This window comes from Somniosus microcephalus, chromosome 1, assembly GCF_052327205.1.
Source record: "Somniosus microcephalus isolate GS21.2 chromosome 1, FLI_Smic_1.0, whole genome shotgun sequence".
NCBI lineage: Eukaryota > Metazoa > Chordata > Chondrichthyes > Squaliformes > Somniosidae > Somniosus > Somniosus microcephalus.
Genome location: NC_140987.1, coordinates 184,468,415 through 184,485,933, shown reverse-complemented (window position 1 = coordinate 184,485,933; position 17,519 = coordinate 184,468,415). Strand labels below are relative to the sequence as shown.

The 17,519-nt window shown below is 47.4% G+C and overlaps 1 protein-coding gene across 9 annotated transcripts in view; it reads left to right on the top strand.

Moving 5' to 3' along the window:
- Nucleotides 1-17,519, top strand: part of rgmb (repulsive guidance molecule BMP co-receptor b) — a 262,214-nt gene that overhangs the window by 64,806 nt on the left and 179,889 nt on the right. The window lies entirely within an intron of this gene.

The window sequence follows — 17,519 nt, the reverse complement described above, 5'->3', positions numbered from 1 at the left end:
CAGAGACATTAGGAAACAGAGAGAAAAGAATGATACAGAAGGAAGGAGAGATTTCAAAAAAGAGCAATAATAGAAATGGCCAAGACATCAGGAAGGATTTCTTATATTTGAATAATGCCATGGGGTGTTTACAACAGACAGATGGGACATCAGTTTAGTGTCTTCTCTGAAGGACAGTGCCTCTTGACAGTGCAGCTTACAAAGTGTCTGTCATACTTGCAATTGATTGGCTCAAATATATTAATAAAAAATAATAAATCAACAGTCATTGAATAATGCCATTTGCTTCAAATATGACTGAGCAGTAGGAAAGCTGCCAATGAAAATCAGCAAACAGCACATTCATGTTTACTTAAAATGCGGCAATGCAAATAGAATACTTATATTGTATACAATGTAACAAATAAGAATCTTCTTGGGCAGTCCCTCGGAACCGAGGATGACTTGCTTCCACACTAAAAATGAGTTCTCAGGTGGCTGATGAGTCCAATGCGGGACCTACAGTCTCTGTCACAGGTGGGGCAGATGGTGGTTGAAGGGGTGGGTGGGGTGCTTGGGTTGACGTGCGCTGCTTGTGCCTGGGTTCCGCTTACTCCCGGCGAAGGGACTTGAGGTGTTCGGCGCCTTCCCGGATGCTTCTCCTCCACTTTGTGCGGTCTTGGGCCAAGATTCCCAGGTGTCGGTGGGGATGTTGCACTTTTTCAAGGAGGCTTTGAGGGTGTCCTTGAAGCGTTTCCTCTGCCCACCTGGGGCTCTCTTGCCGTGTCGGAGCTCCGAGTAGAGCGCTTGTTTTGGGAACCTCTATCGGGCATGCAGATGATGTGACCCGTCCATCGAAGCAGATTGAGCGTGGTCAAAGCTTTGATGCTGGGGATGTTGGCCTGAGCGAGAACACTGACGCTGGTGCGCCTATCCTGCCAATGGATTTGCAGGATCTTGCAGAGGCAGCGTTGGTGGTACCTCTCCAGTGCTTTGAGGTACCTGCTGTACATGGTCCATGTCTCTGAGGCATACAGGAGGGCGGGTATCACTACTGCTCTGTAGATCATGAGCTTGGTGCCGGGTTTGAGGTCCTGGTCTTCAAACACTCTCTTCCTCAAGCGACCGAAGGCTGCACTGGCACACTGAAGGCGGTGTTGGACTTCTGACTGACTGGAGCAGTAATTGTTGCTGAACCGGAAAATCTAAATGTGATACATTCTTATTCTATGTTGTAGTTTCTGTATCTATAGGGAATGAGAGGAAGGGCCTAGGGACGTTTTACTATGCTAAAGGCACTATATAAATGCAGGTTGTTGAGTGACTTTAAGAGCGTGGGAAATAGGGTTAGTGACAAAAAGACATACAGAGAAGCATGCAGTGAGACAAAGCGAAAACAAAGAGGAAGATAGAAAGAATTAATGTGCAAAGCAAGCAGAGACAGAGTTGCATAGAGACTTTTATTTAGTTTTTAAAGCAATGGCATAGGAGCGCAACTGTTGTTATATCATACATCTTGCATTTTTTTTATTTGTTCATGGGATCTGGGCATTGCTGGCAAGACCAGCATTTATTGCCCATCCCTAACTTCTCTTGAACCGCTGCAGTCCGTGTGGTGAAGGTACTCCCACAGTGCTGTTAGGGAGGGAGTTCCAGGATTTTGACCCAGCGACGATGAAGGAACGGCAATGTACTTCCAAGTCAGGATGGTGTGTGACTTGGAGGGGAACTTGGAGGTGGTGGTGTTCCCATGTGCCTGCTGCCCTTGTTCTTCTAGGTGGAAGAGGTCGCGGGTTTGGAATGTGCTGCCGAAGAAGCCTTGGTGCGTTGCTGCAGTGCATCTTGTAGATGGTACACACTGTAGCCACGGTATTATGGTAGTGGAGGGAGTGAATGTTTAAGATGGTGGATGGTGTGCCAATCAAGCGGGCTGCTTTGTCTTGGATGGTGTCGAGCTTCTTGAGTGTTGGAGCTGCACTCATCCAGGCAAGTGGAAAGTATTCCATCACACTCCTTACTTGTGCCTTGTCGATGGTGGAAAGGCTTTGGGGAGTCAGGAGGTGAGACAGTAGCCGTGGAATACCCAGCCTCTGACCTGTTCTTGTTGCCACAATATTTGTGGCTGGTCCAGTTAAGTTTCTGGTGAATGGTGACCCCCAGGATGTTGATGGTGGGGGATTCGGTGATGGTAATGCCATTGAATGTCAAGGGGCGGTGGGTAGACACTCGCTTGTTGGTGATGGTCTTTGCCTGGCACTTGTGTGGCGTGAATGTTACCTGCCACTTATCAGCCCAAGCCTGAATGTCGTCCAGGTCTTGTTGCATGTGGGCATGGACTGCTTCATTATTGTATGGTATACCCGGCCTGTTGTTACAAAACAGCAGATATTCTGATTCATCATGAGAAATGCCATGAGAGACCTATGGTTATTAATCTGGTTATATCCATTCCTTGTCCTATTACCCAACAAGGCTTTTTTTGAGTTGGTTATTTCAAGCTTTGTTAATTTTAATCAATGTTGCTCACTGTACAGAATTGCAAATCTGTCAATTAGTTCTTTAATTAAATACTTTAAGATATGGTGTACAGCTATACTGTCTTGGATATGTTGGCACAGATATGAAACATAGTTTGCTAAACCAATGCAAGATTTTAATTAAGTAATAATGAACGTGGAAGTCTGAATTCTGGTAGGTATTTCACTCTGGGATGATAGGTCAAGCTGCCACAGGCGCTACTCACCATTCATTTATGAATTTATCTGAAAAAAATTAATTAAAATGGAAAGTCTTTTGATACCCCTTTAATGATCATACATTTTAAAATGTACTTGTGGAGCATCAACTGCTGTATAAGATATTATTCAATTGAAAATATTGAGTTATGCCACTGTATATTGCTGAAGATGTTGAAAAATACGATAGCAAAATACTGCAGATGTTGGAAATCCGAAATAACAACAGAAAATGCTGGAAAAACTCAGCAGGTCAGGCAACATCCGTGGAGAGAAATTTGAGTTGACGTTTCGGGTCGAACCCTTCTTCAAAACTGGAAAGAAAAGAAATGAGATCGAAGGCAGGGCTGCGATAAACTGTTTTACTCTGTTTTTCAGTATTTTTACATTAGGGCATTTGTGCATTAGAATCCAATTGGAATTCTTCAAAAGCTATCTTTCTACTGTCAATTATTCCATTTTAGAAATGCCTTTCAACCATCACTTAAGACTTTTAATTTTAACGAGTAGTTTTAACATCTAGCGCAGATCTGTTACATCAAAACTATAAGGTGTCATATTTGTAAAGCAAAAAATTATGATCTTCTCAAATAACCAATATCTGTATGTTAGCCATGTTCTTTTTTCATTTAATCAATCAGATATTTTTGATAAGTTTTGTTGTAATAGACAAATCATCGTTGCAGGACTGCGGTAATCATCAGAATAAAACTACATGTCAGTGCAACCTTATGAAAAACCTTTTTCAGGGTACCCAGCTCCAAAAGCATCATCCCATCATATAGCACCTGTTTTGCCATCCCTTACATATTTCCCACGTTATCTGCATTTAGTTATTTTTTTTCCTGTTTTGTCAGCATCGGAGCTTCCAAGAGACACAACACACACTGAGTACAACTGTGCCAAATTTTGCTTATGAATGAGAAATGCTACTAAGGCCTGCCAGGAATATTCTGTATCAAGGGCAGTCCTTGCTTAAAGGTATGCGACACGCTTTTGGCGTTCTTTAGATATCATTTATTAGGCTCAATGTCTCTGACCGCTGTCATAGGTGAGCCTGTGCTCCTGTGTCTGAGTGCTTTCACTTGTTCAACTTTGTAGCTTGTCCTGGAATTGAATAGAGAACTCTCTTCACATGATTTCAGCTTACTTGTTTTATCACGTGCCCTCACGTGATCTTCCTTAACTTCTAAAGTGGCACAATAACACCTCACATAAGATGTGACTTAGGCTTTAACTGACAAATAAATTGATTAACCAATTAAAAGAAAAGTGCACAATAGCAGTAGCTTGCAATAGGATGAACATTGGGCATGTTCTACAACGGGGTGATCCGCTACACTAGATTACCATCCAGGCAGTGAAGGTGAAAATTACCAAGTCTACCGCTCGCTCAATAAAACATTAGGCAAATCTATTTAAAAAATGACAGACGGGAAAATAATTAGCACAATTGCTGTTAGTAACTTGCCGGAATCAACGACCTGGCAAGGCTAATTGAGATTCTGTAATAGCCGTGGATATAATGTGGGTTTATTTTAAATCTGTTGTCCTGTGAAGTAGCTTTACTGTTTGTGTGTGTGTGTGTATATATATATATATATTTATTTTTTATTTTTTATTAATTCTCGTGATATGGGCGTTGCTGGCAGGGCCAGCATTTATTGCCCATCCCTAGTTGCCCTTGAGAAAGAAAGGAAGATTTGCATTTATATAGCGCCTTTCATGACCATCGGATGTCTCAAAGTGCTTTACAGCCAATGAAGTACTTTTGAATTGGAGTCACTGTTGAAATGTGGGAAATGCGCACAGCAAGGTCCCACAAACAGCAATGTGATAATGACCAGATAATATTTTTTTGTTTTATGTTGGTTGAGGGATAAATATTGGCCAGGACACCAGGGATAACTCCCCAATCCTCTTCGAAATAGTGGTATGGGATCTTTTACATCCGCCTGAGAGACGGTTTAACATCTCATCTGAAAGACGGCATCTCCGACAGTGCAGCACTCCCTCTGCACTGGAGTGTCAGCCTAGCTTTATGTACTCAAGTCTCTGGAGTGGGACCTGAAGCCACAACCTTCTGACTCAGGCGAGTGTGCTCCCCACTGAGCCACAGCTGAGAAGGTGGTGGTGAGCCGCCGCCTTGATACTCCGTGTAGTGAAGGTACTTCCACTGTGCTGTTAAATAGGGAGTTGCAGGATTTTGACCTAGCAACATGCACGACTTCAGCTAGGTACATGCAGTTGAACGGAACTGTGCTGGCCTATACTTGGCTCCTAATCATATAAGTGATACAAGTCTGGGAGATTTACTGTTGTGATGTAGAAGAGTGTAAGTTACAAAGAAAGTAACTGACCCTCAGGAACTTACTGAGGATAGTGTGGTTATCATTCATTAAATTTTAATTTTCTTTGACTACCAGCTTTTCCATAAATCTGGCTCAGGCCCAAGGAAGACATTTGTTAGTAAAATATTTTTTGTAATATCTATGTCATTCTGTATATCAAACAGCAAAAGGGTGTTGAGCCTATGGTACAAAATAATAGATAATGTTATCTCAAACATAGCAATTAATTTAGTCTTTGTTAACTTTAATGGCAAGAACCATTTCCTGTCTTTGTAGTTGTTAATTACACTAATGAATAACTATAAAGATTTCAGTAAGAAGTTCAGTAATCAAAGCTTTGTTTTGATTGGAAAATCTGCTTAAAAATTAATTCTGTTTAAGTGAGAGAATGCGTTGGCCTCTTTGCTTTGATTGACAGCTGTGCTAACTTGGCCTTTGCCAAAAAAAAAACTGGAGAGAGTGTGGTGAGGACTGTTTAGGGCATGGGAAAGGGGAGGATCACATGATAGGATGACTGTTCTGTGAAAACTGTCCTGAAAACTGCCACATGTAATCTATACCAGATTCTGCGCTTCTATATGCTTCCATGTTTAAATCTTTGGTATATGTAGTACTTGGTGGGTTTATGCATGAAAGTGGCACTCTGATCTGTTAAATGACATCCATTGAATGGGCTATTTTGGGTCTGTCAACATACCATAGAAATGACATATGTCTAACCTGAGGCTACTTTGCATGTGTCAGAATTGTCACATGTATATGACCTCATCATCCATCACCCTTTGCTTTTTCCCCACTCTGAAAGTAAGTACCTGAAAAACACCCACCGAAAATGGTTATAAAAGCTCAGAATAAATTGTCAAAATAACAAGTGGGCTGCAAATTCAACTGTTCCTGATACTTTATCTGGATTCCATATCCACGAATCAACATGTAGTATCCTCAGCATATCCTGCAAATTGCCACTCTGTATGTTCTTGAAGTGACTCCCGCAGATAGATTTCATAAGATGTTGCCAAGTTTTTTAAAAAGTGCGATTTGGAATCCATCGAACCAGTGTAAACTGGAAAAACATAGAAGCTGCAGAAGGAAATAAAGGTAGACATAAGTAACACAAATCTACTTCGTATGTCATAAAGCACAAATACTTTGCTGTTAGTGTATTTTTGTCTGAATTGTATAGCATTGCGTTACAACTTTTAACTCCCTCATATCTTTTTAATACATCTTGTATAATTTTCAGTTATTTTATTTTGGAATTTGGAAATTACTAGCAATTCACTGGTTTGGATTCTTGTAGCGTGGAAGGGATGATATCATTGAGTACAAATGACAAACATTGTGATGCAAATCAGCGCAAGGCTGTTGTTTCTTCAGGACTCTTATAGAATATTAGTTATCATTTGCACAGATACGTTATGTTCTAAATAATTGTTTATTAAATTAATCAGTGAAAGGCATTTTACTGTAAACTTAGATCTTTCTAGGAACACTTTTTTAGTCAGAAACCTGTGAACATATTGCATGCCTGTGTTCCGAAAGCCCTTTGCATAACTTGTTCAGACTGGCCTGTGATCTCCTTGCACTTCATTAGGCTTGTGAGAGTTTCCTGTTTCTGGACCCCTTTCACACAAGATAACAGCAACTGAGATTGCAATTTATGCTGGAGAGCTTCTTATGGGGACAATGGCACAGTTGTTGAGTAGTGTCACCAAGCTGCATATATCAGTTGCATGATTGAATGTCCCTGAAGCACAAAAGATGTGCAAAGCAATGCCAAGACATCACCAATGGGCCTTTTCATAGTATGTGCACAGATGGCTAAAGAGTCCAGGAATCACAGTAGAGTTTTTTTTTAAATTGGAGCAACACTTAATATGCTGCAACATCCACAGATGCTTGTGGCTTTCTTTTAATTAAACTGAGAGGATTAAAATTGGATCCTACTTGTTATACCATCCGTTTCATTGTTGAACAATGTTATTGAAGTACAACATTTTTATGGCTTATAATGGGCTTGTGTGTAATTTGTACCGTACAGGAGTAAATGGAAGGCACCCATGTACAATCAATTACAGCTATTGTACCTTTTAACTGTGGTCAAATGCATGTCGGTCCACTCACATATCTGAGAAGATTAGCTTTACCTCTGCTGTGTTCAGAATACAGGTTATCTTCCCAAATGCATGCATGATCACTTTTTTTCCTGAGCTTTGACTTTGATTCCTGCATCAAAACTAAGGATGATATTTTTTGATTAAATTTGGTATGCGGGGCACGTGTTTCATTGAAAAGTCATTGTAAGTACCTGCTGCACCTTATACTCCTGCAGATGGCACTGTAAAGGTATTTTCGATGTTAAAGGTGTAACACTGTGGCCGCGCTTTTGCCAGCGCTCAGAGGGCGGGTTTGGAGGCGGGCCCGGAGTTAAAATCAAAATGATCGATGGCGGGTTGCGAACCTACCGCCATCCCGCCTCCACGCAACTTTACAGAGTGTCGGGTCTGCGAGTCCCGATCAGACCCGACTCCAAGCAGCGGGAGAGCCACTTAAGGCAGTTAACAGCTTGTTAACTGCCTGGATAATCCTATTTTGAGAGGTTCTTCCCATTTTGCAACATTTTCAGCGTGTTCCACGTCGTGCGACAAACACACCAGCTGATTGTGCCGGGTTCAGCAACTAGCTGAATAGTTGACAGCTGCAATTGCAGCATAAAAGCGAAACTGTAACATTAGTTTGCTTTCAGATGCCAGAACTTTCTGTTTTGAGGTCTTGGAACACATTTTGCAGGTGTATTGAGGTTGTAAGTGTTTAATCTGAAATCCATATGCACTGTGACCTCCTTGGAATACCCTGTGCCCACATTGAGTGAGCGCTTATAACTTCCCTTCCTCAACTGACATATACACCAGCAGAATGGGAACCATTTATACCCTCTCATCCTGGCGTGGCAGCAGCAGAACCAGGCACACCAGCAGCACCAACAGGAGCACCAACATTCTCCTCAGCCACCTGATGCTGCAGAGGGCATCAGCGCCGGGCTGCACCTCGCCGCAGGAGATACCCCCAACACAGGGTTTACAGCCAGAGGATGAGCTTCCTCAACATGAGTGAGCAACTGTGCCAAAGGAGGCTGAGACTTTCATGAGAGGTAGTCACTGACATCTGCACGATGCTGCACCAACACCTGGAGCCCAGAGGAGCGGGTGGACACTCCTTACAAGTGGCTGTCAAAGTCAGCACTGCACTCAACTTCTTTGCTTCAGGGTCCTTCCAGGGATCATCAACAGACATCAGCGGCATCTCCCAGTTGGCTGCACACAGTTGCATCACGCAGGTTACTGATGCCCTCTTTGCAAAGTCACACAATTACGTCCACTTCTCCATGGATGAAGCAAGTGTAACTGTGCGTGCAGTTGGCTTTGCAAAAATGGTAGACTTGCCAAGGGTGCAGGGCGTCGTAGACTGCACATGTGGCCATTAGGGCACCCATCACAACCCAGCCATATTTGTGAACTGCAAGGGCTTCCACTCCCTTAACGTCCAGCTGGTGTGTAACCACAGGAAGAACATTATGCATGTTTGCGCCAAGTTCCCTGGCAGTTGCCATGACTCATTCATCCTGCAGCAGTCCACTTTCCGGATAGCTGCTTGGAAACAAGGGCTATCCCCTGAAGACATGGCTAATGACACCGATGAGGAGGCCATCAAACGAAGCTGAGGAGCGCTACAATGAGAGCCACATTTCCACCAGAAGCATCATAGAGCAAACCATCGGCTTGCTCAAAATGCGATTCAGATGCCTGGACAGATTTGGCGAAGCCCTACAGTGTGCATCAGCCAGGGTCTCCAGAATCATCGTGGTCTGCTGTGCACTGCACAACATTGCACAGCAGCGTGGCTTACCGCTGCCTGAGGAACAAGTGGCACAGCCTCCTCCTCCTCGGAGGAGCCAAATGAGGCGGCAGAGGAGGAAGACGTTGCAGAGGCGGCTGTGTCAGTGCCACCAGCACGCGAGCACATTGCTGGCCGTGAGGCAAGGGATGCACTAATCCATGCCAGATTCACGTAACTTTACGCAGCAAACGCATGTGGCTGGCACATGGAAATGAGTGTTTGCACGACCTTCATTGCACACCAGACAGCATCTGTATAATAAACTGCGCATTCCTATCACTCTCCCCACCATCACTACAGATGGAAAGCGCCCTGACCCCTCACTGTGCAACTTCCATTTCTGAGCACACATAGGCCAACTCTTGAAATAATAATGAGAAACGTAACTTTGTATTATATCAAAACACCCAAGTGACTACCCTTGTGACTATTTGTGTGTTAACTTTCTCTTACACATGCTTCTACGTGGTGCTTCCCCTGTGGTTTCAGCAGATGTAAAGGCACTTCTCTGCTGTGCCTGCTTAGATCCCTTTATTGGGTGTCCACTGGGTGCTCCTCCTGCGGCTGTGCAGGGGCTGAGACGGCCATCTCAGTTGGGTGCGGAATCTGCGGCTCTGACTGAGGGCTCCGCAATGGCATGGGAGTGTGAGCGCTTAGAGAGGAGCCCACGCTTTCTTGTTGTTGACCACCAACATCCCTCTCGTGAGTCACCTGCACTTCACTGCTAGCAAGTAGCTGGAGAGCACCTTGCTGCACATCAGTGGGGCCATGACAACCCATCTCTGTACTGACAGTCCTCATAACGGGGACGTCCATGTATCTCTGGTTCCTCTCCATGATAGATGGTCAGCTATGGAGGATAGATGGGCATCTATTTATTTGTTCATTTGAGTCTGGCAATTTATGTCCTCCATGGAGGTTGCCATCCTTTCCATGGCAGCACCTACATTCGCCATTTCCTCCACCATGGCATTGCTCATGTTTGAGATGGACTCCTCCATTCTCTGCACACTCGCAGTTACCGTGGTTGCAAGCCCAGTCAGAGCCTCCTGCACTTGTTCCTGAAGCTCTAGCACCATTCTCTTTTTGGATGGCCCCAGAGGCACAGTGTCCACATGCAGCTGAGCAGAGCTAGGAGCGTCCAGCAACCTCCTGATGAGGACTCTCCACTGCTGTCCCTGTCTCCACCATCTGCTGATGCTCACTTTTGAGCTGTGATACACCAGGTGACAATACTACTCTATGTCGCGAAGGACCCACCGAGGTGTGCGTCTCTGCGCTGGTGCTGGGTGTGCTCATTTCTGCTAAAGCTGCTCCCTCAGGCTGCAGCTTCCTCTGAGGAGTCGTCCGGCTCTTCCTCCTGGACAGTGGGGAGGGATGCGCTCGATGGTCCTGTGGGGGAGTAAAGGCATGAATTAGACATGTGATATTTAGGTAGCAGGCACACCCCATTGTGCAGATGATCAGAACTCAATTTGTATGAACATCAGATGCCATATCAGTCACTCATGAAATCTAAATGAGAGGGTTGAAAATCTATTCTGTCACCAGCTTACTCTACTGCGCCCATCTCTCTGTCACCCACTTCCACCTCCTCTGCACCTCCGACGATCTCGATAGCAGCCTCCTCAGCATTGGTTAAATGCGCCAAGGAAGATGGGCTTCCTCCTGTCCTCCCCCCCCCCCCCCTCTTACTGTGGGCTCTCTTTTCCTGCAATGAGGGACACAAGTGGAGTTTGAGTGAGGATGTTGGACTGAGTGTAGAGAATCCATAGCATAGATGCTTCGAGGGAGACAAGGATGGAGTGAGGTGCCAATACCAAGAGCCCTCCCTGTGCGTTGTTAGTTGTCATTGCATAACAGTGAGAGCGAGTGTGAAGAGTGCATAGTAGAATTGTGACGTGATTCTGTAGAGAGAGAGAGAGAGAGAGGGATGGTTAAGGGTACAAGGGATGTAAGGGTAAGTTGGGATGTGCAGGAGTAGGTTGTCAATGCAGAGTGCTGATGAGAGGAGATGGGAAGCAGATTGAAGGTAAGTGTGATGTTATACTCACTTTTGCTGAGTGTACCAGGTCATTAAACCTTTTCCTGCACTGAACCCAGGTGCGTGAACACAAAGACCTGGAGCTCACCTCCTCAGCAATTTGCAGCCAGGCTGCCTTGGTTTGCTGAGGAGGCCTCCTCCGTCCATTGGAGAGGAACAGAACCTCCTTGCGCCCTCTCACTCCCTCCACAAGAGCATGGAAGGAGTTGTCATCAAAGCGGGGAGAAGCCTTGGTTCTTGCAGCAGTCAGCTCGCAAACAATACCACTGAGGAGCATCAGAAAGTGAATAAAACCCAAAGGCTGCATGGGCCCCTTAAATGCAGCTGAATCAAAGATGGCAGCAGAGGCGAGAAGCAGACCCGAATCCACTGATTGGGCTGGGTAACGCACACAGCGGGCTTAATAAGCCCAGTTAACTCAAAATCGTTCTTGCAGTGCGGCTGAAACCAGCAGCGGGACCGGAACCCGCCAAACAGCCAACCCGACGCAAACCCGCCTCCGCTGGCAAAATCCAGCCCTGTGTGACACACAATAGCCGTGATTTTATAGTAAAAGTATATCACCCAGTGATTGTACAATCTGGCCACAGCGTTCCCACAAATTACTCAAAGCACTTTCTGAATTTTATTTTCATCTCCCATTTTTTATGTCCATAAAAAAGATTTAAATAATTCAAAATTTTTCATAAAGACATGATTGAATCGATCAATTGAGTTGTCTTTTGTGTCTTTTAATGCCTTCATTAAAGTTTTTACTTGAAGACATCAACTTCGCCCAAAAGCCTGGGTAAGAATTGATTGTGTGGATTTTAACTCCCGGGAAGAAAGCTAGGGGAGCCTCTGAACTTCCAGCCTGGGCGTCTTCATGGGAAAGCTGGCCGAATTTAACAGAGGCTGCCCACTGACACTCAAGTAAGTCGTAGGGTGGGGGGGATGTTAGCAAGCTTCCCTGGATGGGAATGAGGGGACAGTGCGTTGTGGCAAAGGCCAGACTTTCCTTGTGAAGACCGGAGGGGCACTCTTGCTCATACCAGCCAATAACAAGTGTATCTGCACTGTACACTCTATTGTCCCAACATCCTTCCTATAGTGGGGAGCCCAAAACTGCACATAGTACTCCAACTGTGGTTTTATATAGATGCACCAATACATCTTGGCCTAGAAATTCAGTTGTTAGCGCCAGCCGCTAGCGCCTTAGGAGGAGGAGGAGAAGTGGGGCGCTAAGTGGCTAGTGCCCTGGCGCGGCACGATCTGTGCCTCTCGCGAACTTCACTCAAGATTTAGTGGCGGCGCAAAACTGCAGCGCCCGCTCAGCTGCACGCGCAGATCCTGATGTCATTTCATGGTGCAACGCCCTTGGTGCGCCCCGAACCGGAACTTCAGTGGCGCCCCCAGCGACTGGTAGAGGGGAACGGTTCCCAGTCGCTGCGGGGTGCGGGGGACGCTATTTAAAGGGGACTCCTCCTGCATTATAAGTGGCAGCCATTTTGTGGCAATCCTGTGTGAGTGAAGGATATTTGGAGAGAGACAAAGGGAGAGAGTTTTCTGCTTTGACTCGGCGCTCGCACAGGTACTTCTGGCTTCAGGCCAGAGCTTTGCACTTGGATTTAACTTTCAGTGCCATAGCCTTGAGTCGCCACATATAATGGGGGCTGCAATGGGTGGAAACGTTGGCTTACTGCATTGCATTCAAAGGGCTCAGAGACGCCGTGAGAGAGTGCCAGTCATGGCCAGACGGAGAAGGGCCAACAGGCGTCGGCACAGGAGGCCTTACCCACCCAGGGTATACCGCCAGCAGTTCTCATATCTGAACATGTCTGAGGAGCAGTGTGTTCGGAGGCTGCGATTCAGAAGGGAGGTGGTTACTGAGATCTGCCACCTGCTTCGCAGAGATCTGCAGCCGCAGCTGAGGAGCAGGACATCTCTGTCAGTGGCAGTGAAGGTGGCGGTGGCTCTCAACTTCTATGCCACCGGTTCCTTCCAATCCGCTACTGGGGACATTGCCAACATCTCCCAGTTCGCGGTACATTGCTGCATCCGCCAGGTGACCAATGCCCTTTTCAGAAGGAGACGTCAGTACATCTCCTTCCCCATGACCCTGGACAAGCATCAAGAGCGTGCAATGGGATTTGGAGGAATAGCAGGCTTCCTCATGGTCCAGGGCGCCATTGACTGCATGCATGTGGCTTTGCGGGCACCTCTAGAGAATGCCGAGGATTACCGCAACCGGAAGGGCTACCATTCGCTCAACGTCCAGTTGGTGTGTGACCACAGGCAGCTCATACTAGCTGTCAATGCCCGCTTTCCAGGCAGCAGCCACGATGCCTTCATCCTGCGCCAGACTTCTGTGGCAGACATTTTCGAAGCCCAGGCTCACCCACGAGGATGGCTTCTCTGGGACAAAGGCTATCCTTTGTGCACCTGGCTGATGACCCCGCTCCGTGCGCCCAGCACCCCTGCTGAAGAGCGATACAATGACAGCCATCAAGCTACCAGGAACATCATTGAGCACACAATCGGCGCACTCAAGCAACGGTTCCGCTGTCTGGATCGTTCCGGGGGAGCCCTACAGTACTCGCCTGAGCGAGTCTCCCATTTCGTTGTAGTGTGCTGCATGCTGCACAACCTGGCTATCCTCAGGACTCAGCCACTGCCAACAGTCATTGGAGGACCACCAGAGGAGGAGGAGCACCAAGACGGGAGGGAGGCACAAAGTGCAAGGGCCGTCCATCGGCGGCTTATTGCAACTCGGTTCTAGGCCCCCTCTCAGGGAATGGCTTGTGCCAATGAAAGAACATGAATGGAGCCGCTCCGCAAGCCCTCAGCCGGTCAAGGCAACAAATAGTTCAAAGTGCAAACATGGACAATGTGATTAAAGAAATTTTTTTACTATGCAAACTCTGTGCCCTTCCCGCATGACAAACTAATTCAGATAAACCCCCCAAAAAACAGTCAGAGACATAACTGGCTCTCACAACCTTCAGAAAATAAAAAAAACAGTTAAACAAAAATGACCATGATCCTTGGCCTTCATATAAAAAATAAACACAAAAGCCTCGGCCTTCATATATAAACACAACATTTGGCCACACCTTCTACTTTTTCCCCTGTGAGGGTGATCCGCCTCGCTTCCGCGAATGGCCCCTTCCCGCCCTGCAGCTCCTCCTCAATGGGACCCCAGTGGCTGCAGCAAGGCTGGGGGAAGGCTGCTGAGGGTCAGATGGTGAGACGCCAGATGCCCTTGGACAGCCTGGACCAGCTCTGGGCCTGGAGGGCCCGGCTGCTGACTGCTCCAACTCTGCTTGGGCGGCAGCAGTCTGTCCTACGGGTGGTGGCAGTTGCAGTGGAGGAGTGACAGTGTTGGCTGCAGGAATGCTGCCAACCTGACGGAGCACAGGCACTCCCTGGTCGGCTGACACACTGGCACTCGCACGGGCCAGCACTGCAGCATGCGCAGCAATCTGCTGAAGCACAGACTGCTGGGCTGCTGCGGCGCAGCGAGGGCCCCGGCGATGCCTGGCCGATCCAGCGAATGTGGCAGCAGTTAGTGCCCGTGTGGCCCTGATCTGTGTCTGCATTAGACCAGCCAGTGAATGCACGGCACGACTGAGCACTTGGCTGGAAGCCGCCTGTGCTGCAGCAAAGTCCTGCTGACTCCTAGCCTGTGCTGCCGTGAAGTCCTACAGACTCCTTGCCTGTGCTGCACTGAATTCTTGCAGACTTCTGGCCTGTGCTGCCCCGAATTCCTGAGCACTCGTTGCCAGTGACTCTATGGAGTCAAGCATCCTTGCCACTGCAGCCATGAGCTCAGTGTGCCTGCGCTCAGCCTGGGCACCCATTTCACTTAAGGAGCCGCACCTCCTCTGCGCTCACCGTAGCAGGACTGGAGGCTGCACTCACCCTCCGGGGAGAAGGTCGCCGAGCTTCCCCACCCCTCCCGCGTTGCTGCAGCCCGCTGGGCCCCGGAGCTTCACTCTCCTCAGACCCTTCCCCCCTGCTCCCCTCCAGGGAAGACGTGTCCCCATCATGGCCATGGGCTGCCTCGGCTGAGGATGGCACTGATGGGCCGGCTTCCTCTTCCTCCTCCTCGAATTCAGGATCACTGATGGTGGCAGCTTGAGGGCCCGCCTCCTCACCTGGCGAATCAGCATCTGAAAGCAGGGAGGCACAAGAGTTGCTTTAGAGTGAGGACAGGGCGGCTGCGAGGGAGGCATGCGTGCTGCTATGCACTGCATTGGTTCGATAGTGGCAAAGGATGCTGGTGTGAGGCACAAGTGGAAAGAGAGAGGTCAAAAAGGTGATGACCTTACCATTGCTGTCCAGAACAGGGTTGGCATCTCCACTGGCGACGGGGCCAATCAGCGGGCCTGCCATAATGCGCTCCACACGCTGCTCCAGGTCGCTGAGCTCTTTGAGGTCAGGACGGCCTCCCCCGGTCCGTCGCTGCTGCCTGCGATTGTGGGCCAGCTTGCCCTGCAAGAGAAAGGACGGCCTCTAAGTGCAGTGTCAAGCCCTGATCTTGCCTGCACTGCCTCCCATGGTGGAATAGCCCTGACAGTGTCAAGCCCTGATCTTGCCTGCACTGCCTCCCATGGTGGAATAGCCCTGACAGTGTCAAGCCCTCATCTTGCCTGCACTGCCTCCCATGGTGGAATAGCCCTGACAGTGTGTAAAGTGCTGAATGTGCAAGTGGTTTTCATGAGAGTCCCATAGCTCTTGGATGAGTGCTGGGCATTGGGGCTTTCAGGTCCCTTTGGCCAGAAACTGAGGTGTACATGCAGGGATGAACAGGATAGTGGAAAGGGTACTCGCCCTGACAACCCGAGTGAGGTCGTTGAACTTTTTCCTGCATTGAAGTGGCGTCCTGGCAACCATGCTGTTGGTGGTCACCCTGTTTGCCACCTCCCTCCAGGCTTTTCGGTATTCGCTGGGAAGCGGCCTCCTCCCACTGTCAGGGAAGAGGACAGGTCGCCTGCGTTCTACTGCGCCAACCAGTAGCCTCAGGGCACCCTCGCTGAAGCGCTCCGCTCGCTCCCTAGCCTTCTGCATGGTCCTGGGCGTAGAAATGATGATCCAGCAATGGTCAGGCCTTGCTTCAGGGCTGCAGTGTGCAGGGCGTGGCAGCCAAACAAGTCCACCCTCCCCCTTTAAGAGCTGACCGGCGCCAGCGTGTCTGCCTTCAATCAGCAACTCGCCGCACCTGCGCTGCGCTCGCCCTCGGTCTTAGCGCCTCGGCTCGCCAGCTTAGCACCTTATGATAGTCGTGCATCGCCTGCTTTAGCGCAGCAGCAACCTCTTGGGGCGATGCAACTCAATTTCGGCGAAGGTGGCGCTAAGTTGCGCCAGGCGCTAAATTTAGCGAACGCCCGGCTGTAGCGCCCCAAACGTGGCGATACTGAATTTCTAGGCCCTTAACTTTAATATATAATTCTTGCCATAAAACCCAATATTTCATTAGCTTTTTTAATGGCTTTATTCACTTGCGGTGCTGATTTTAATGTCTTGTAAACCTGAATCCTCAAATCTCTCTGCTCTTCCACATTTCCTCATTCAAATTATTACTTTTATTATTTTTACCAAAATATACCACCTCACATTTACTAACATTAAATTGCATCTTCCACTTTTTTGTCCATTCCACCATCTTATCAATATCTCCTTGCAACGTCCTTTGGTCCTTAGAATTATGTACACTGCCTCCTATTTTAGTATCATCTTCAAAGTTGGACACCACTCCATCTAGCCCTATATCCAAATAATTTCATCAAAATGTTTCCTCTTTTTTGGAATGGCTCTCCTAGCTATCTCTTTATTGACATCCCAATTTGTATCCTTACCATTTTAAAACTCCATGCCAAGTAGCAAAATGTCAGCCAATATTTACCAGCTCAAGCAGGAAGAGGGCAGTTCAGGTGGGGAAAAGAGCTGCTGCAACACATGCGGGTGAGAGGGAGCGTGGCTGATCTGGGAAAAAGCAGAGATAAGGACACAGACCAAATGGTCTTGTCACTGGTGAATGTGAATGCATCGTACCGGCATATCTGGGAATAGCTGCAATACAATACAATACAATACAAATCGCTTTATTGGCATGATAAGGTACATCTTATGTTGCCAAAGCATCAAAATACATTTATGGTTGAACACATAAACGCGGTTCCATTCATACAGTGTATAAACAGGTATATCCCTGAGTTTATAAATATATTTTCGCCTTGTTTATATATACTCTTGTCTTAGTTTACTGGTTGTCCCTCTGTTCATGGCAAGCTGTAACATAGTGTGCCGCCAGTGTTACACAGCTTCTCTCCTCCCCCAGTAGGAATGGGAGTTTTTGGTTGTCAGTCAGATTTCTGAATTCAGGGCATATTTGTGAGAATTTTTGATAGAAATTCTCTCTGATGCCCTGATATTTTCCACAGGCTGTGAGGAAGTGCATCTCTGTCTCAACTACTCCCTGACTGCAGTGAGAGCACATGATGAGAAAGAAACTAAGAATAGGGAGTTGAGGTG